Genomic DNA, 21,277 nt, shown 5'->3' with positions numbered 1-21,277 from the left:
CCCCATCCTCCAAACTCCAAGTCAGTCCTTAAATCCAAAGGAAGAACTCTTCACTGGGTCTGACACCGAACACCATCTGATTGACATTGATGGCTCCCTGGCCACAAACGCCAGACTGTTCCAGCTCTGAGCTTTTACCTCCTTCATTGATCTCTTCACCAAGACGTCATCCGTAGCCAACACATTGTCAATGACCTTATCTTCAGATCCAACCTACAAACTTGTGTCTCCTGAGGACTACAACGTCTTAGACATTTTTTTAATCAGAAGTTGCATCTTTGACTGGGAACTGCCTAGGCTTTGTGTCTGACTCATGCTCCATTGTAGACTTTACTTTAGTCCAGGTCAAGCGCAACCGGCTGCCAGCAGTTGGAATTTTTAGCTTTGTAATTCAAGCCTTATAAATCCTCATATCCTGATTCACCTTTTGTGATTATAGTTATTTTGCTGTCATTTTCTTTATTAAAATATTAATATTATCTAATTTTATAAACTGGAGTAGGATTTTTATTGTGTTGTGTTTTTGACTTTTCAGCTATCTTGGTAATCGGAAATGCTTAAGTTAAGACTCTGCTTGGTGCCAAAAGTACCAGGTATTAAGCTCAGGTTTAAATCACTGAAATCTTTACTGGACCTAACAACAATATTGACATAGTGAAATACCATCCCCCTAACTAATTATCCACTTTCCCACAGTTTACAAGTGGTATCATATTATTAAAATATGTCTGATCTTGCCTTTGTGAATTCAGACTGAATTGTATGTTAAGATGTTTACCTTTTGCAATGCTTAAGTGCCTGCAGGCTTAAAGTGTTTCTCCAAGGATAAACGAAAAAGTTGTGGTTGTGAATTAGCTGCTGAGATATTTGAGAACTTCTATCCTCACATTTTGCAATACTGTTATCCTTACATTTGCATACTTCATGGGAGTTTCAGGTAATAGCTTATATAAGCGCCAAATATATTGAAAATGTAAGTACAGTAAAAAAATGGCATGTAGCCACAAGGCAATGGAGTGTTATATAATAGTGTGAGGGGTATAATATTTCAAGAGCAGGTGGAAAATGAAACATTAAAGTGGGATTAATCAAGGGAGACTGGGTTGTGGCTTAGGAACTTAGGTAGCTAGGCATTCAAACAAAGAGGGTAGAGAGAAGGCCTATGGCTGATGGGAGTTACACAGTGAAGGGGAGGTGCGGGCTAAGATTGTAGCCAGAGTTTTATTAAAACAATGTTCAAATGTGTTTGGTAATCAGGTTCCTATATTGTGGTGCATGAAATTTGTACATTGTATAATCTAACAGAGGCGAACACCCCAGAAGTGAAGTGGCATGCATGTGCACTTGACTTTTTCTTTAATTCCCTTCCTGTACTGCAGTCTGGTATTGTAGCTGCTGCACAGTTTTTGCTTGATTCCTTCTTGATTCCTGATTACCTGGTACAGTGTAGGGTGATCATTGACTTTTCCAATAGACCTGTTTTTGAATGTATAGAGATCGGAGAGAGTTTAAAATAATCTTGGCAAAGTTAATTACAGTTTCCTTTATCTTGTAAATGAACCTTAAATGCCATCTTACACCTTTATTAAACCACTTAAATATCATGACGGTGTGTATTTCTAATCTTTCTGACTCTTGTCCATAATACACCATCCTATTTGCACAAAGATGAGCCAACCACCTATTTAATGCAAAATGTGTTGTTTATAGATGTAAGAAATTGGGTTGTTGGTTGACTGTGGTGCAAACCCTGGTCAAGCAACAGCCACAGTCCCTGACATGATGAACAACAAAAGTCACTAAATTGAACTGTGCTTAACCCTTAGGTAGGTTGCCACTAAAGGAGTCAGCCTTATCGTAGAGGCAAAATGTAAAGTATTTATGCAGCACACAAACAGCGATAAAGTGAAAACACAATACAAGAAAAATCCTGTAACAATTGAGGAACATAATAGGGTTGGGGGGATTTTGCTGTGTTTCACTCCACAGAATTCTGCAGCCTTACATTAAACTCTGCAAGATTCTGTAGAGTTCCACCAATGGGTGAAAATTAGCATGTTGTGTTGCTCATTCAGTAACGTAGTGCCAATAGCATGAGCAGCACTGAAAAATCAGTGTGAACAGCATCATAAGGGGTGCAAAAGCCTATGGCCACTCAAGTTGATTTTGCTGCATTTGAGTAGAAAATCTACTCAAGTCCTAGCAAATCTACGTGAAATACAGCCCTCTGACTATGCAACAGCTTGTGACCTCCTTCAACTGCCTACATCAGAAATTGGTACTAAGGGGAGCATCATTTTGCTCCCACTTACATTTCTGAACACACACGGGAAAAGTTCTGTCATGTGATGATTAGTGATATTTGGCCAGAACCATGCATTACAAGAGTAAGGCTGAATCATCAAAATCTGATAATTGCAATGGTGTAATGAAGCATTCCACCTACCTCTAAAAAATAGAGTACATGTTTATGAAGTATTTGACACCAAAATGACACATATCCAATCAGTAAAATCAGAGTTATGAATTTTTATATTTTAAGAAAAAATCTAGCGCCTATCAATCAATCAATCATAGCATTTGTGAAGTGCACTACTCACCTGTGAGGGTCTAAAGTGCTGAGGGGGGTGAGGGAGTGCTGCTATTGCTTGGACAGCCATGTCTTGAGGTGTCTCCTGAAGGTTAGCAGGTCGTGTGTTTGTTGTAGGTGGATAGAAAGAGTGTTCCATGTCTTGGGGGTGAGGTGGGAGAATGATCTGCCACTTGCGGTCATTGTGTGGATGCGTGGAATGGTAGTGAGGGCAAGGTCAGCGGAGCAAAGCTTTCGGGTCTGGTGTAGAGGGAGAGCTGTGTGTTGAGGTATTCTGGTCCGGTGTTGTGCAGTACTTTGTGGGCGTGGGTGAGGAAATTGAACGTGATTCTTTTGTTGATGGGGAGCCAGTGGAGGTCTTTCAGGTGGGCTTTGATGTGCCTGTGGCGGGGATGTCCAGGATGAGGCGTGCAAAGGCATTCTGTATATGTTGCAGTCTTTTCTAGAGCTTGGCCGTGGTTCCTACGTAGAGGGCGTTGCCGTAGTCCAATCTGCTTCTTACAAGGGCTTGGGTGTCCGTCCTTCTGGGATCCATTTGTAAAGTATGCGGAGGGTGTGGAAGCAGTAGGAAAAGATGGTGTTGACCTGTTGGGTCAAAATATTAAAGCTCCAACCACGGAAATCTAGTTGCACAAGATTGGGTCAAAGTCAGAAACTATGGCTGATTTTGATGGAGCACGAAGCGTATAAAATATGTAGGTTGGGTCAGTGCTTAGCTTCGAACTTAAAAGAAGTTTAAAAAAAAAGTGGTCTGAGAAGGTAAAGCCCAGCTGGTCAACTTTGCAGGCGGTGTCTGAGGAGAAAGCTTTGTTATCAGGAAGCCACTAGATTTTTTTTCCGTAAGTTGAAAATCTCTGGCGAAATGAGGCTGGAGGTTATAAATGCTGAGAGTTCTATGAGGCCGGACACCTGTTTTTCAAAGGACACTCAACAGGATTTGATGCTGCAGGGAAGAATGTAGCAGGAGCACCTGCAAAGTCAAGCTGACCAGTAATGCACCATGGGTGGATAGATGAGCAGGTTGGTCCTGGTCTTCTCTCAGTTCTCAGAGCAGTTTTTGACAAAATATTTTCTATGTCCCAAGTTTTGGATATTGGCTATCTGGGCATATTTAGTAGCACCACAAAGGGTCATGGACTGGAGAGGCACCACTTGGGGGGGGTTAGGACTCATTCAGGCTGTATCTACATGCAGGTTCAAGATAGTTGCAGCTTATGTCCTTAGGGCACCGTTCAGGAGGCCAGTAAACTACCCCTTGGAGTCACTCTGGTAGTTCTGCTTCTAAGTGGTGAAACAGGGTTCAAGCTGCAGGGCAAGCCTCTGAGGGTCCAGGGCAGGCTCCAGGCAGCAAAGCAGTCTTGCCAGGTGCAGTAAAACAGTCTTGTGGAGTACACTGAAGGCCACAGAAGCAGGCAATCTGTAAGAGTCCTTTCAAAGGTTCAGAAAGTGAACTGAAGTATGGGTCTGAGGGTCTCTGTTTTATATATGGTGCCTTCCTTGAAGTAGGAGAGGTTTTTAGAAAATTTGCTTTAAAGTGCTTCAAGCAGAAGTAACAAGTCCTTTGCGTGGAGGCAGATCTCAGCCTATTCAGTTGTGAGTAGTGCTGTGCCCAGGTCCGTCCATCATCCTGCCAGTTGATGAACCACTCAGGCCCACCAAATCCCTCTGTGTGGATGCATGGGAGAAATAAACAAAGTCCAACTGTTAACTACACCAAGTCTTGTGACCAAGGACAAGCTGCAGACACCAAATTGTTGAGAGTAGGGAAATGCCAACTTTCTAAAAGTGGCATTCTCATAAGTGTAACTTAAAACTTGATGTTAACATTAAAGGGGATTTTTCATTGAAATTTCAAACTCAATGTTACCATTAAAGAGAATTTCTAATTGCAATTTCTCAGACAACAAAAATGAAATGCTCACCTCTCCCAAAAAAAAGTTAGCACCTATTAAATGTAATTAGGCATCCAAATGTCATTCTCATGGAGAGTTAGGCCTCATAGTAGTCAAAAACAGATGTAAGCGTTTTTCACTACCTGGACATGTAAACCTAAAAGTATATGCCTAACATTTTACTTATAATGCACCCTGCCCTATGTGCTACCAAGGGTTTACCCAAGGAGTAGCTTGCATACAATAATAGGAGAGGTTCAGGTCTGGCAAGGGGGTTATATTGCCAAGTCAAATTGACAGAAGAAGACTGCATTCTGGCTGCAATATGAGATGTGGGACATGTTTTAAGGGCTACTTAAGTGGGTGTCACAATATGCAGTGCAGGTCCACTAGTAGCATTTAATTTACAGGCCCTAGGTATGTGGTATACCACTCTAAAAGGGGAAAATACACATGGCAATCGGGTGCAAGCCAAATTGACCATGTTTCCACAACCATTTTTGCACTTGCTAACAATGGTAAAGTGCACAGAATCCTAGGGCCAGCAAGTTGAATTCAGCAACAAAATGAGGGGTGAAGACAAAATGTGTAGGGAAAACCACCCTAAGGCTGATAAGTCTAACATTATGCATAACCCTCACAGACAAATGGCTCGTTTATTATTTGTATAAATGGTTTACGTTGCAAGTGTTTGAAGCATCTGTGGGGTAAAAAACAACTTGTAGCTTTTCACATTTACATTGGGTAAAAGAAATTGCCCTCCATTTTCCAAAGTATGAGGAATCACTGCTCTAGCGCTTGATTCAGAATGCAATTTCCAAAGACATATGTTATGCGGTTCACTGGATAATGTTTCAGTGCTTTAGAAATTGACAAACATTTCCATTAAGCGGTAATATGATTATGCATCACCATGTGCTGCATATATATATATATATATATATATATATATATATATATTTCTAAAATAAGGCGCAGGTTTACTAACATTTTACATCTGGTTTGCATCATATTTTTAGTGCATCCCTGATGCAAAATGTATTTCTGGATTTAGTAAGCCTGATTTGTGTCGTTTTGTGTGGCTTCATCAAATGAAAGTTACTTAAGCATAGCACTGCATTCTGTTACTTTGCATCAGGGAGTTGTGGAGGTGTTCCATGTATGGAGCATGGGCATCCCCGTGCATCATCCATGTATTTTGATGCCACCCCAAATTTACTAAAGACAGTAAACCTGAGTTTGCGCCATAATAGTGCACCTACCTGAGTCTGGCGTAACATGGATAAATATTTTCATTCCCCCTTGTTACTCCTTCTTTCCATGTGTGCATCATTTTGCAGCAAACATAGGAAGGGGAATATGCCTCTAGGGATTGTTTTGTGCAGGAAGGTATCCTTCCTGCACAAATAAAATCCTGTCTGTAACGCCATAGTGCAAGGGTGTCTGTGTTAATTCTAGGCTGTCTGAGGTGTGGCAGCAATATGAGAGAGCACACGCGCACCATATCTTATTGGAAATGGCGCGTCTCTGCTCTCTCCATTTCACACAACATAGCACAGCAGGTCGTCATACTGCATTGAATTGTGTGAAAGGTTAGTAAATCTGCCACTAAATGTGCAGTATTTACACAATTCGATGAGCTTTTTCTGCAACCCTGCTCTCTCACTTAGCTCTAAAAACTTGCTTTTGTATAATGTTAGGGGCATAAGAAATATGTATATACTAGTTCTTTCCTTTTCGTGATGAAAATCCATTGCACATGGTATCAGCTATCTAATCGATTGCTTTTTGCTGACTGGTCAGGTAATCTCTTTTTTGCATATCTAATATTTTTGCATAAACACGAGTAATTGGATTTTATGAATGTTCTTATGGATTACACTTTCGTATTTTTGAATTTCAAGCATTATATGCTTAATTACGCTCTACGCGTTTCTCAGAATGAATCACATGTTCTGCAGTAATAGAAAAAGGCTTTGTAAATCAGGCTATTTAGAGATCTTTTTAAAATATTGTCCTTAATACTGGAAGGATTTGCAAACATGTTCTAACCTGAGTTAAAAACTCCAGTGATTAAGATATCATTGAAGACATTTCCACGTCCTTCAATGATTCCGAGTTTCACATTTTATTAGTAATTGGCGCCGTGTCACATTTATGAATATGTTAGAGGAAAAGGAATTTAAATATATATCTTTATTTTTTGCAATGTATGCAGCAGGGATGTAATCAAGTTTGCAAAGATCATGCGTGGTGGCTGCTGCCTCCCTATACCTAATGTTTGTCAAGGTAAATGGAAGAGTGTGATGAAGGTAAATGGAAGAGTGTAATGCAAGGAATAGTAAGAATGCATGGGAAATAAGAACACCGGATGCAGTACATTCTCATAAGTACCCCAGATTTTGAGTCTATTATAAGTTCAGCAGAGGTCAGGCATGTAGACTATGTAAACCAGTACCATGCCAGATTTTTCCGTACTGAATATCGTGATACCTAGATATTGCAGCAAATGTATTGTCTGCCAATATATCATCAAGGTAAGTATATATTGGTAAGTATATTTTTACTATGTTAAAGTCCACCTACATATATCTTGACCAGATACATTTTTTAAGGCATGTAGATGTGGAATTAGGACTAGTAGATCTATACTTAGCTTTGTATTGTTACTTTGTTGATAGTTTAGTGATTGATATTTTTGCTATGAAACTTTACAAACACAAAATGCAAAACTACATTTCTCAATTTTCTGACATACAAGAAATGGCAACATAGAAACCAATATAAGAGAATGACATAGGGACAGTTTCAGGTTAGAGGTGAAACCTCAGGGGCCTGTAGGGCACAATGAATATTTAAGATTTTCACAGACACTGTGAAGGTGTCTGCCAACATACCTTGTTATATAAACTTTTTCGTTCTTGAATCAGTTGGTTTTACTGTCTTGCATCCCAATGCTTTGTTGTTCTTTTCTCCCTATTTGTATCCCCTTCTTATGTGCTCCTGTTTGACCTCCAGTATTTTAGCTCTCTCCTTGCTGTGAGTCATACTCTCCAAGACTAGGCTTGGGTGGAGTTTGTGGAGTGCCCAAAAAACTCCACCATGATACATGAAGTTCCGCAAGCAGTGGAGTGCATTAGGTCGCGCCGTTCACACTAATTTTTAGCGCCAGGTATTTGTGCACTGAAAAATCTGCATGGATACCTCTCTGTGTAGCACAAGAAGGAGCTACTTCTTTTCTGCCATTCAAGTTGATTTTCTTCTCGAGCAGCAGCTACCTCAATGTGAATGGAAGGTTTCTAAAAGCAAGAGGTCGCAACCATCTATGACCGCCTGCCTTGTGAAATCTTGCTGGGAGGTGGTCTTGAGTAAGATTTTCCTTGCTCACACTCAAGTCACTGTTGATGAACGCGAGCAAGGAAAAAGTCCACTCTGTTCCACTATGCAGAGTTTTCCTGAACTCCATGCTCTAAGTGGAATGCGGAATGGGAAAAGCTTTGCACACTCCATGAGCGGAGCAGAGTTCACTGCCCACACCTGTGCAAGACTTCACACCCTCTGTCTCTCCTTCACTGAATAATGGATCTTCATTTGTCACTTGTCCACCCACATCCTTCCTCCACACTACCTTTGCATCGCTTCTCTCTTACCTTTAGGCCCAGATTTCCAAGAATCTGGTGCATCAGCACTGAAGCGCCAGATTTCTTGCGACCTCCGCCGCCACTTAACGACAAATAACGACACCATGGATGCACCGTATGGACAATATGACACACCGCAGCACATGTTAGACCAATAGCGTCAACATTTCGATGCTAGTGTAGCAAAGTGCAAGGAGGCCCGTTGACTTCAATGGGTGCGTTCTTTTAACACCTGCTTTGAGCAGGCGTTAAAAATGGCATATAAAATAGTGCAATGAAGTCCAGTTGATTGCACCATTTTTGCCCGCCTCCTAGTGCTGGAATGCCCCCCTTGCATACATAATGCCTGGCACAGGCATAATGTGGCAAAAAGGGTCACAAAGTGTCGCAATGCATGCATTGTGCCACTTTGGAAATATGGTGCAGTGATTTTTGCCTCCTTTAGCCACATTAGCATTAAAAAAAATGACGCTAATGTGGTGCAAGGTGGCGCTAGGGCCTTGTAAATCTGACCCTTAGGGGTATGTTTATACTTGTTTTGCGCTGAATTTGTCTCATTTTTGGGACACAAATTCAATGTAAAACTAACTCCATATTTATACTTTGACGCTAGACCTGTCTAGCGTCAAACTTATGGAGTCAAAGTCATTTTTTGGACGTGGAAACCTACTTTGCGTCAATGAGATGCAAAGTAGGCATTCCCATGCAAAAAATGACTCGATTGCCTTATCCAACCATGATAAAATCTTGCACAGGAGGGAGGAGGGGTCAAAAAATGGTGCAAAGCTTGCTTTGAATGATTTTTTAACGCCTGGGTCAAGGCAGACATTAGGGGACCTTTGGGCCTATTTCCATGGTGGAACACCATGGAAGAAGCCCACCAGTGCCCTCCCCATTCCCCAGGGACACCCCACCCTCACCAGTGGGACAGCGGAGGATGGGGACCCCATCCCAGGTAAGTATAAGTAAGTACAGGTCGTTTTTTAGTTTTTTAAGTGCCATTGGGGGCCCTGAAATGGGCCCCCCTACATGGCACTGGGTGCAATGGCCATGCCCAGGGGACCCTGGTCCCCTGTACTGGCCACTGGGTTGGTGGGCATGACTCCTGTCTTTTCTAAGACAGGTGTCATGTGGTATGGATAGTTTTGCGTCAGAAAATTACTCTAGGCTGGATAGAGTCATTTTTTTTTACTCTAACCTGCCTAGAGTCATTTTTTGGTGCAAAACCACCTTCTTCCATACCGCCAACCCCACCCGACTAGCGTCATTTGTGTTTATGCTAGCATACCCTTTGAACCGGCTTGCACCATTCCATAAATATGGTGCCCGGCTGGTGCACAGAAATGGTGCAAGCCTGTGCTAAACATTTTGGTGCAAAACTGTGTCAGTGCAGTTTTGCACCAAAAAGTATAAATCAGGGACTTAGGGGGTCATTCTGACTTTGACGGGCGGCGGAGGCCGCCCGCCAAAGTCCCGCCGGCAGAATACCGCTGCGCGGTCAAAAGACCACCACGGTAATTCTGAGTTTCCCGCTGGGCTTGCGGGCGACCGCCAGAAGGCCACCCGCCAGCCCAGCGGGAAACCCCCTTCCATGAGGATGCCGGCTCCGAATGGAGCCGGCGGAGTGGAAGGGGTGCGACGGGTGCAGTTGCACCTGTCGCGATTTTCAGTGTCTGCTTGGCAGACACTGAAAATCTTGGTGGGGCCCTGTTAGGGGGCCCCACGACACCTGTTACCGCCAGCCAGGTTTTGGCGGTCAAAACTGCCAGAACCAGGCTGGCGGTAAGGGGGTCGGAATCCCCATGGTGGCGGCGGATTCCCCTGGGCAACGGGAAACTGGCGGGACACCGCCGGTTTCCCGTATGTGACCGCGGCTGTACCGCCAAGGTCAGAATGCCCATGGGAGCACCGCCAGCCTGTTGGCGGTGCTCCCGCGGTCGTTGGCCCTGGCGGTAGTCTACCGCCAGGGTCAGAATGACCCCCTTAGTGTTTTCCAAATATGGCCCAACACCTTGATAGGACCACAGATGGTTGCAGTCGTCCTTGAACAAGTGAGAGGTAATGTGCTAACCCTGTTGATTCATGTGTGGTGCAATTAGTACATTTGTTATATCACAGAAAATTCTGATAGTTTTGTTCTGTGTGTATTTTCACCATGATTACTGACCTGTGGTTCTGTGATGATTTCTGGTTGCCATTTGAACTGCTTCACAGCTAGTGTCTCCTGTGTACACCCTTTCCTCCATTGTGTCCTCATTCCTAATTAAGATATTATTATTCAGTATTTTGATTGGAATTAGTGAACAACTGTGACTGTTGGCTTACTCCCCTCAGTAGTTTTATCCTTCAAATAAAACCTGATACAATATTATGGCCCTCATTATGACATTGGTGGTAAATCCCGCTTACCGCCACACGGACGGCCACCAACTTATCGCCGCGGTAGAGGATATCCATTCACCATATTATAACACACACACACACACACACACACACCAATCTGATAGAATTCAGCCACAGACACAAATCCACCAGCCTAAAGGTCAGTGATAAAGTGGCGGTCTCAAAACGCACACCGTTACGCCAACAGAATCATGCCCACCACATTATGAGCCATGAATCACCACGATGGACATTCTGTGGTGGTAAACCATTGGCGGTACATAGTGCAGCGCTCACAATGTACACCCACAGACAAAACAACACCACGTTGGACAATTCAAACAGCACACTCCTGACACCCATACACACTTCACACCCACGCACCCACACCACTATAAAACACACACCCACATTACCCACAACCCTTTACAAACAACAATTACTGGCAGAAGATTGACATGAAGACCACTGACACAACTACATACACACAACACATACACCCAGACATCCCTCAAGCACTCCACCTGATACACATCAACACATCACCTTCACCAACGCACATCATATAACACCCATGGCACCACAAAGGCACCCCGTTTCACTGACCAGGAGTTAAGGGTCATATTGGAGGAAATAGTCAGGGTAGAGCCACAGCTATTTGGAGCACAGGTGCAGCAGGTATCAATAGCCAGGGAGATGGAGCGGAGAATCATGGATAGGGTCAACAATGTGAGACAGCACCCAACAACAAGGGATGACATCAGGAAGAGGTGGAACGACCTATGGGTGAAGGTACGTTCCATAGCAGCAAGACACCAGCTCACTATCCAGAGGACTGGCGATAGACCCCCACCTCCTCCCCCACAATTCACAGCATGGGAGGAGCAAGTCTTGGCAATACTGCATCCTGAGGGTCTGGCTGGAGTCAGAGGAGGACTGGACTCTGGTAAGTCAACTCTCTACTATTATCACCCCCCTACCTGCATGCCATCACATACCCTCACCCCACTCCCATCACTCCACTACATCCCACACACTCCACCACCACATCTCTTCAATCCCAATGCCAAACCCTGCATGCAGTACCAATGCATGGACACCCCTCACAGCCCTGCATGGACACTCACCACTAAAGCATGCACAGCACAGAGAACTTACAATACCACCATACACCAACATACACAAATAAAAGATGGCAGGGCAACACCAACAATAGTGGGGGAGCCAGGGATGTACAATATGTCATACACATTAACCATAACACACCATTTACATCCCCACAGGTGCCCCAGCCAATGTCACCGGAGAGGAGGTGCCAGCACTATCTAGTCCCCCAACAGAAGAGGCCCACGGTGATGACAGTAACTCTGGTCTTCAGGATCTGGACGATGTACCTGGCCCATCAAGGACCACTGCTCAGCCGGTTACCAAAGCCCAGTCACAGACCACCACAGAGCCTCCCCCATCAGGAAACAACACAACACCCTCCCAGTGTACCCAAACCTTTGTCCCCAGGACACCTCAATCAGCAATGTGACCACCTCTCCAGGGACCCCAAGCCACACATTGCAACCAAGACAATCAGGGACCTGGGGTCAGTGGCAGTGGGCACACGGTTCAAGGGATAGAGGCACAGGCCACCAGGGACACTGGGAGGACTGCCGTGCACCAGGGGAAGGACAGGACCAGGGAACCAACTCTCCAAGATCCTGGGAGCCTATCAACATTCCTAGGACATGATGGGTCAGATCCTGGACAAAGTGCAGGAGAACAGGCGGCTGCAGGAGGGACAGTAGTAGGGGATCAGGGAGGACTTGTAGGCCATCAACAACACCCTGATCTCCATAGCAGGGTGCTGGCAGACATGACCAACATAATGAGGGAGGCAGTGTCATACCAGCGGGCCCCTGCCACTATCCAGTCATCTGAACAGCCTTCCACTTCTGCTGCCACTAGTGGCCAGGAGGCCACGTCACTGGAATCACAGGCCACTAGCACCCCTCCCCCTGCAGAAGATGAACCACCCCACAAATGTTCCCTGCGAGCCAGACAGAAGCCAGAGACACTTGCCAAGACCACCGCCAGGAAATGAGATTCTCCTGATTGTCCCCCTTGTGTCCCACTCAATCACCCTGTCCACCTTGGACTGCCATTGCTCCCCTTCCTATGCCCCCATGGACAATGCACCTGTGCTACAAACAGACTGGATCTGTGGTACTGAAAATTCTGGACCCGTGTTATAAACATCGTCGTATCACAACGATTTTGGTATCAGCAGACCGAGAATGATTAGAATAGTATGCACAAGCATTGTATTCATATTCGGGTGACGAAATCACCCGAATATTAGAGTTTCCGTCCTGAACCCTCGGGTTCCATTTAAACGACAGCCATTTTGTGATTGCCCTCACATAGGCCAATGACTAATGCCGAAAACGAGTCTGAAGGACACGTACATCTTTGCTGACTCCTCTGTGACCTGGGCAAGCTGACTCCACTGCCTGAAGCCAAACCTGTTCGGCCAGTTTCTTTCCCAGTGGCCGAATGAGATTAGTATGAAGGCACAACACATCATAAAACCTTTCATCACACACAAACCATGCCTAATCTTACACGCACCTGTCCCTGTTTCTTTCTTTATGACTTGCTTTACAAGGAGGAGGTGCCTGTTTATATTGGGGGTCAGTCGATATCTGATGAAAGTACTGAGCCTTGCCGGGTAATTGATTGAGGGCTGGACAAACTGAAATATGGGCTTGTCATCATAACCCTGCTATTTCTTTGTAGTGAAAATATGTGAATGGTCAACTGTAAAATAAGGGATGTTTGCCTAAAGCATAATATTTTGTATAAAAAGAGAAGGTTAGCTTTGCAAGGAGAGCAGTCTCCTGAGAATATACACCGTGTTGTACTTCTTGGATACCTGTTACTGGCTGCAGCCAATAAACAAGATCTTTGACTTCACCAAGAAGACTCTGTGTTTCTGTAGTCTGAAACAGGAAGGACTCGAAGTCTTAGGGTGTGTTCCCTGGCACCACTGGGTGCTGAAAAACCCAGTAATTCAGTTGGCGCCCAACGTGGGGCGTTTTCAGCGGTACCAGTCCAAGCCAGAGGTTCGTGAGGAGCTTCGTGTGAAAATTCTGGAGGGAGGCCGCCACTTCATCGACCCCTGTATGTCGACGTGGTCCGAAAGTCTTTGCTGCGAGGTTCCCCGCTTCCCGACGGCTACGAAGGACTGCTGCCCTGACTATCGCCCTGTTTTGGACCCTTGATGATTTGGTAGAGCGAAACGATAAACGAGTCTTCTGGTGACGTCATCGATACCTCAGTTAAGTATAAGTGGAGCGTCTCCCAGTCCTTAGTTTGGTTCTTAGTTTGGTATCCCCTTGGGATCCTTGATTTGGAACTTGCAAGTACCAAAGCCGAGGGATTCGTGTATTCAAGAGGCTATCGTATTTGATAATCCTTTGAAGTTTGAAGCTAGACTGGAGAGCGAAGATGCCTGGTCTTAGCAGACATGGAAATTTGTTTTGTCTTGGTTATAATAGGGATTCCCGATTGGAGGACTCGTGTCCGGTTCCTCCGATGGGAACTCCAACCTATGAACTATATGTGAAACATGGCATAGGCCCCCTCACATATAATGAAGTATGGATCCGATACACCAGGAAAGATGGTGTTTTAAAATGGCCCCAATATGGTAGTTTTGACACAGAGATTCTGGATAATCTGGAGGTTAAACTTTTAAAGAAGAAAGCCCGGCCGGTGATGTTTGACTCTTTCCGCCTATGGCGTAAGGAAGCCAAACAGAAGGAAATTAAATTAGCAAAGAGAAATAAGAGGGAAGAGGGTATCTCGATAATGCAAGCTGCCATGCAGTTTAAAGATGATGAAGAAGAACAGATGAATGAGCAGTTGCACAGGCAACGTAAATTGGTGACCGATAAATGTTATCCAGTTTTTCCGCTTCTTCAGCAAGATGCAGCAAAAGAACTTGAGAAAGATCCTTTAAGGTCACACTTGTTGAGTTCGCCACCCCCTTATGCGCAGAATGCTACAGCACCCCCGCAACCTTTAGCTGTGCAACCTCCGGTTATTGTGCCTCAGGTTCTTCCACAGCCGCCAGCTCCTCTTCAGTTGGCTCCTACTACTATGGCGCAGCCCCTTCAAGGGCCGCCGACTTCGCTACATGCTTCATCTGTACCTCCTACGACTTTATGTACTACATCGACTGCCTCTTCTGGTGTTCTTCCTGATACTGCCTCTGCGTCTGCTTCTGCGTCTGCCTTGCCTCCCTCTGTTTTTCCTCCTGTTCTTTCATCAACTTCTCCTTCTGTCCGACAGAGAATGACAGATACTGTTGCCAGCCTTATATTTCCTCTCTTTGGGTCGTCTGGTGTGACCCCAGATTCGGAGCGTAAGCAGTCGCGTAGTCAACTGCCTAATTCTCAAGAGACAGAAATGTTTGACCGTATGGCGCGTAAATGGGTTGTTTACCCTTTAAGATACGATGTAGAGTCTGTTATGGATGTCTTCCGTCAATGAGAAGCACCGAAACAAAGATACGTTTTTGAGAAAATGTGTGCTTTCCTTTGTGAGGAATTGGAGGATAATGATTTGGAAACAAATCCGCCTGATTTGTGCTGTGTACGGTTTGAGTTTGAAAAGGGCACAATTGTGGGTCCCGATGTTGAGAAAGCAGTTCCGACGTTGTTGTCCTTTAGGAATAAGGATCCTTCTCAGTCATTGTTCCAACATGACTCCTCTGTTAAAAAAAAGGTGCAACAGTACCCAATGAGAGAAGTCCCTCCGGTATGGAAGGACGCCGTTGCGGCTGATGTTGCTAATCAAATTGATGCTGTCCCAGCTCATTTTCAGCGTGTTTGGGTACATGTTCCGTGGAAGCGAGCTGAAGTTTTAGCCCTTAAGCAGACTTTGCCTGATCCCTGTAAAAACCCTGCAGGGTATTATAAGGAATTATCACAGACTGCAGACTCATGCATTATGAATTTAGCCGACATAGACATGTTATTTGGGAATGTTGTTCCACAGCCTTTGTGGGGATTGATTCGCCATACAGATCATGCGCAAGAGTTAGGTGACTCATGGGCTAATATTAGTGCTGCAAATGATAGACAAGTTGGTGGTGCCAAGCCTGAGCCTTTGGTAGCAGAACTGCCTGCTAGGATCATTACTTACATGAAGACTTTAATGCCTGCGATGAGTGTGGATTGGGATAAATTGTCTGCGTGTAAGCAGAAGAAAGATGAAACAGTGTCTGATTTCTTCACCAGGTTTGAGGAAACATTTATCGACCACAGTGGTCAAGATATGAGTACAGAAGGTGGTCAACGGTTGTTCGTCGACAAGTTTGTGCACAATTTGCTTGCCGAGCTGTGTAAGAAATTGAAGGATTCAGAGAGTTCTTGGGCCGTTTCCTCTTCAGCACAAATATTGGCTACTGCACAGTACTACGAAAATAGGGATAAAGATGAGAAGGATAGAGCAGACAAGAAAACTAAAGAATTAAAGACGAAGGTTCTTTTACAACAGGCGTATCTGCCACGTGGTGGTCAGAGTAACTATCAGCAACCTCAACAGTTCCAGAGAAACTCGCAAAGGTTCGAGTTTTCTCAACCACGTGTTCCTGTAGGTCCCAATCAGTGTTCATATTGTAAAGAAGAGGGTCATTTCAAGTATAGTTGTCCTATTTTGTTACAGCGTACGAATGGTGCTTCTGGCGCAAGAGGTCGAGGTGTTCAACAAGCTCCTAGAGGTAGAGGACGTGGATGTTTCCCCAAGAACACGCGTTCCTTTCCGTCTCAAAACTCAATGAATAATTTTGACCAGCAACATAACGCGTCTGGTAGGATGGCTCAGTACTATGCTGACGACTACTATGCAGAAGATGAGAACTTGGAAGGTAATAATTGCTAGGACAGCCATAGACGAAGAGAGGGAGTTTTTTTAGTTCCAGTAGATCAGAATGGACCTCATGTTAAGGTGATTACCTCAGGTGTGTCGGAGCCTTTTCTGTTGGATACTGGTGCTACAAAGAATTCTATTATGCACTCAAAACTCCCTGGCGCACCTTTGTCTGGCGAGATGAATGTTTCAGTAGGTTTTTCTGGCGCCCCGGTTAGGAACCCGATTTCTAGTCCTATGTCCCTTTCTGTTGGACCTTGTGAATTGGAAGCACCACTTATTCTGACAACAGGTTGTGGTGAAAACTTGTTAGGATTGGATTTGTTGAAAAGATTGTATGCAACATTATATTGTTCTCCTTCGGGAGTACAACTTACACTGGGTAGGAAAATGGTCTCTCCAATGTATTTGTCGAAGGATAAACTTCCGACCGAATTGTCATTTCTTCCTGATATCATTTGGGCTACTGGTCCTAATGATGTGGGTCTTTTGGAAATACCGCCTTATGTTGTGACATTGAAAGCCAATGTTAAATTACCACGCATTCAACAATACAAGATCTCTAGTGAAGGTGAAAAGGCGTTGCTAGCGATCATTTATGATTTAATTGAAAAAGATGTAATTGAAGAGACAAGAGGCAATGTTTGTAACAGTCCTGTTCTGCCTGTTTTGAAACGTACTGACCCCTCTAAGCCACCTGTTTACAGGCTCGTAATTGATCTTAGAGAGGTAAATAAAATAGTTGTGCCACAGTTTCCAGTTGTTCCTAATATCACTGCCCTATTGACTATGATTCCAGCTTCTGCCACCTGGTTCTCGGTGATTGACTTAAAGAATGCTTTCTTCAGCATCCCGATTGCAGAGGAGAGCAGGGATATTTTTGGCTTCAGTTTAGGAGGCCGAAGTTTCCACTTCAAACGCGCTCCTCAAGGCTACTGTGAAAGTCCATCAATATATAGTCAGGCTTTAAAAACACAGCTTGATGCAATTGTTTTACCTGACGGCGCTACCCTTATTCAGTACGTCAATGATTTGCTAGTTGCTACAGATACTGAAGAGATTTGTAAAGAAGCCACCTTGTCGTTGTTGCGTCATTTGTCTGATTTACATCACAAAGTGTCCCTTTCAAAACTGCAATATTGTCGACAAGAAGTGACCTACTTAGCTCATCTCTTATCGAAGGAGGGAAGGAAACTGACCTCAGAAAGAATTCAGGCAATTGCAAAATTGAGTGTGCCAAGGACACAGAGAGAAGTACGTGCTTTCTTGGGCATTACATCATACTGCAGAAAATGGATACCGAATTTTTCTTTGCTGGCCAAACCTTTGGTAGCATTGACCTATAAAGATACACCGAACCCCGTTCCGTGGTCTGAAGATTGTCAGAAAAGTTTTTCCGAATTGCGTAATGCATTGTGTTCGGCTCCTGTGTTCGGTACCCCCGACCACAATAAGCCCTTTACACTGTATGTCCATGAGAAAGAGGGTTGTGCATTGTCAGTGCTGACACGGTCTTTTGGAGACAAGCAGCGCCCATGCGCATATTTTTCGTCAACTTTGGATCCGGTAGCTAAAGCATTGCCGAGTTGCTTGAGAGCCACAGCGTCAGCAGCTGTTTCTATTCGACAGTCTGCTGGGTTAGTGATGAATAATATGTTGATTGTGATGGTTCCACATGCAGTGGACACGTTGTTAAACAGGACCAAGACACAGCATTTAACTAGTGCTCGATTGTCAGGTTACGAGTTGACACTGTTAGCGAGTCATGTGCACATAAAGAGGTGCAATACGTTGAATCCAGCCACGTTATTGCCGATTTCAGTAGAGACAGATGATGTTGAACAACATGATTGTTTTCTTAGGACAGAAGAAGAAACGAAAGGGAGAGTAGATCTTAAAGATACTCCTCTTGTAAAATGTGATGGTACCTTATGGGTGGATGGTTCATGCTTCAAGCTTCCGAATGGTGATACGACTGCAGCATATGCTGTCACAACTTTGCATACGATTGTTGAAGCTGCACGTATACCACATAATTCAGCTCAAGCAGCAGAGCTGATTGCACTTACGAGAGCGTGTGTGTTATAGAAAGGAATTAAAGTGACCATATATACCGACAGCCAGTATGCGTTTGGTGTGGCCCATAGTTTTGGACGATTGTGGAAAGAACGTGGGTTCCTGACTTTGCATGGAGCTAAAATTCAGCATGGTCAGTTGGTGAATGAGCTTCTTGAGTCACTGACCTTGCCATTACAAGTTGCGATTGTGAAATGCAGTGCACACAAGAAGGTTACTGATGTCGGTCGTGGCAATGCATTTGCTGACGAAATCGCAAAAGAAACAGCAAAAGATGTGATGAATCGAATGTATGTTGCAGGCCCCGCAAGATGGGTTGCTGACGTTGGAATGTGTGAAGATACGATAGAGGGTGTGAAGTCTCTTCAAGCTGAAGCTTCAGAGAAAGAGTTGAATGTGTGGAAAGAAAGTACGGGTAAATTGGATGAAAATGTTTGTTGGGTTGACTTGTCAGAACATCAGCGATGGTTGTTACCCGATGCGTATGTGCTTGCAGTGGTGACAATGGCTCATGGAATGGCCCATATCAGTGTGAAAGGGATTTGTAAGTTGTTGGCTCCAGTATGGCAAAATGCTGGAATTCCTAAATGTGCAGAGAATATGGTCAAGAATTGCATGGTGTGTCTGAAATACAATCCTGGTAGGGGAACCCCAACACCAGCTGGTCATTTTGCGCCTCCAACGTATCCGTTCGAGGTTTTGCAGCTAGATTTCATCCACATGGAAAGGTGCAACAATGTGAAATACGTACTCGTTGTTGTTTGTGCTTTTAAAAGATGGGTAGAAGCATATCCCTTAAAAGACAACACTGCCTTATCCACAGCTAAAGCCCTTGCCAAAGAATTCTTCCCTAGGTTTGGAATGCCGAGAATGGTCTGGAGTGATAATGGGAGTGAATTTGTGGGTCGAGTGATAAAAAAAGTATGTGAGGGGCTAGGTATCCAGCAAAAATTCCACGCTGCAAATCACCCCCAATCAGCTGGACTAGTAGAGTGCTATAATGGCACGCTAAAACTGAAGTTGGCAAAGATACAAGCGAGCTCTGGTCTTAAATGGCCTGACGCTCTGCCTTTAGCACTCCTATCAACAAGAATGACTGTGCATTCGCGAGTGGGACTTAGTCCCTATGAAATTGTGTTCGGCCGCCCGGCCAACATATGGGGAGTGCCAAGACCAACAAAATTCAGTGAGATCGAACACCCTGTACTGCTTGATTATTTGTATGAATTAACGCCTAAATTGCGTGTTCTACACCAACAGGTTCACGATACTCTGCCTCAGGTCTCTGAAGCTCCAGGACATCTTATCGATCCTGGATCATGGGTGCTGGTCAAGAACTTCCAGCGGACAAAGAATGACCATCCCCGTTGGCCCGGCCCCCACCTCGTCCTTCTCTCAACAAGATCAGCTGTTCGAGTGGAAGGGAAAAAGAACTGGATCCACGGCGTACACTGCAAGAGGGTCCCTTTTCCTCTACCGTACGACCGGTGGGTCCAGGAGGGGATCGCTGACTCCGAGACTGAGACTGTGTCTCGTTTTTTGCCATTTAGCAATGCACGTGTAAAAGGAACAATTTATGAACGAGAAAGTGACAATAATTTGCAAGAAGCTGTGCCACCGTCAATTCGATTGAACACTACAGAGCCCCAGACAGTACCTGGAAAAAGACGTTATAATTTGAGACCAAGAACTAAGGACAAATAATTTTTTTCCTGTTCCTTTGCTATTTTTTTTTTAAAGTGCGCCTCTCTCATCTGAGAAACTTTCTTATTTTTATTTTTTTTTCTTTTCGAACCGCCATCTGGGTTCAGCTGTAGGGTCGTGGTTGCCCAAGTCTTTGGAGTGCAGCTGAAGACGTTAGGTCGACAGTTCTGGTCAGTGAAAGGGAGTTGCCCTGGACTGACAGAAGCATTCCCTAGCATACCACCGCGAGCAGCAATTAGAGAGGATGGAGTTTTTCAAGAATGAGAGACCTGCCAGACAGATGGACTTTAAAGCCAGAATGTGTATAATAATGACAAAGAAACGATTTTTGATATTATGGGCCTCATTATGACCCTGGTGAGCGGCGGAGGCCGCCCGCCAGGATCCCGCCCTCCAAATTACCGCGCCGCGGTCAAAAGACCGCAGCGGGTATTACGAGTTTTCCCCTGGGCTGGCGGGCGGTTCCAGTAAAACCGCCCGCCAGCCCAGGGGGAAAACGACCTTCCCACGAGGATGCCGGCTCGTAATCGAGCCGGGGGAGTGGGAAGGTGCGACGGGTGCAGTGGCACCCGTCGCGTATTTCAGTGTCTGCAAGGCAGACACTGAAATACTTTTCAGGGCCCTCTTACGGGGGCCCCTGCCGTGCCCATGCCGTTGGCATGGGCACGGCAGGGGCCCTCAGGGGCCCCGCGACCCCCCCTACCGCCATCCTGTTCATGGCGGCTTTCCCGCCATGAACTGGATGGCGGTAGGGGGGGTCAGAATCCTCATGGCTGCGGAGCGCGCTCCGCAGCCATGGAGGATTCCAAAGAGCAGCGGAAAGTCAGCGGGAGACCGCTGACTTTCCGCTTCTGACCGCGGCTGAACCGCCGCGGTCAGAATGCTCATTGGAGCACCGCCAGCCTGTCGGCGGTGCTCCCGTGGTCGGTGGCCCTGGCGGCCGCCGGCCGCCAGGGTCAGAATGACCCTCTATGTATTTTCATGTTGCTTAGTGTAATGACGCTTTTAATAGGATGTGTTTTATTCTCTTTTCAAGTGACATTTGCACCCATTACACAGCCCATACC

The sequence above is a fragment of the Pleurodeles waltl genome, chromosome 5 (genome assembly GCF_031143425.1).
Source record: "Pleurodeles waltl isolate 20211129_DDA chromosome 5, aPleWal1.hap1.20221129, whole genome shotgun sequence".
Taxonomy (NCBI): Eukaryota; Metazoa; Chordata; class Amphibia; order Caudata; family Salamandridae; genus Pleurodeles; species Pleurodeles waltl.
Note: the sequence above shows the minus strand (reverse complement) of the source record.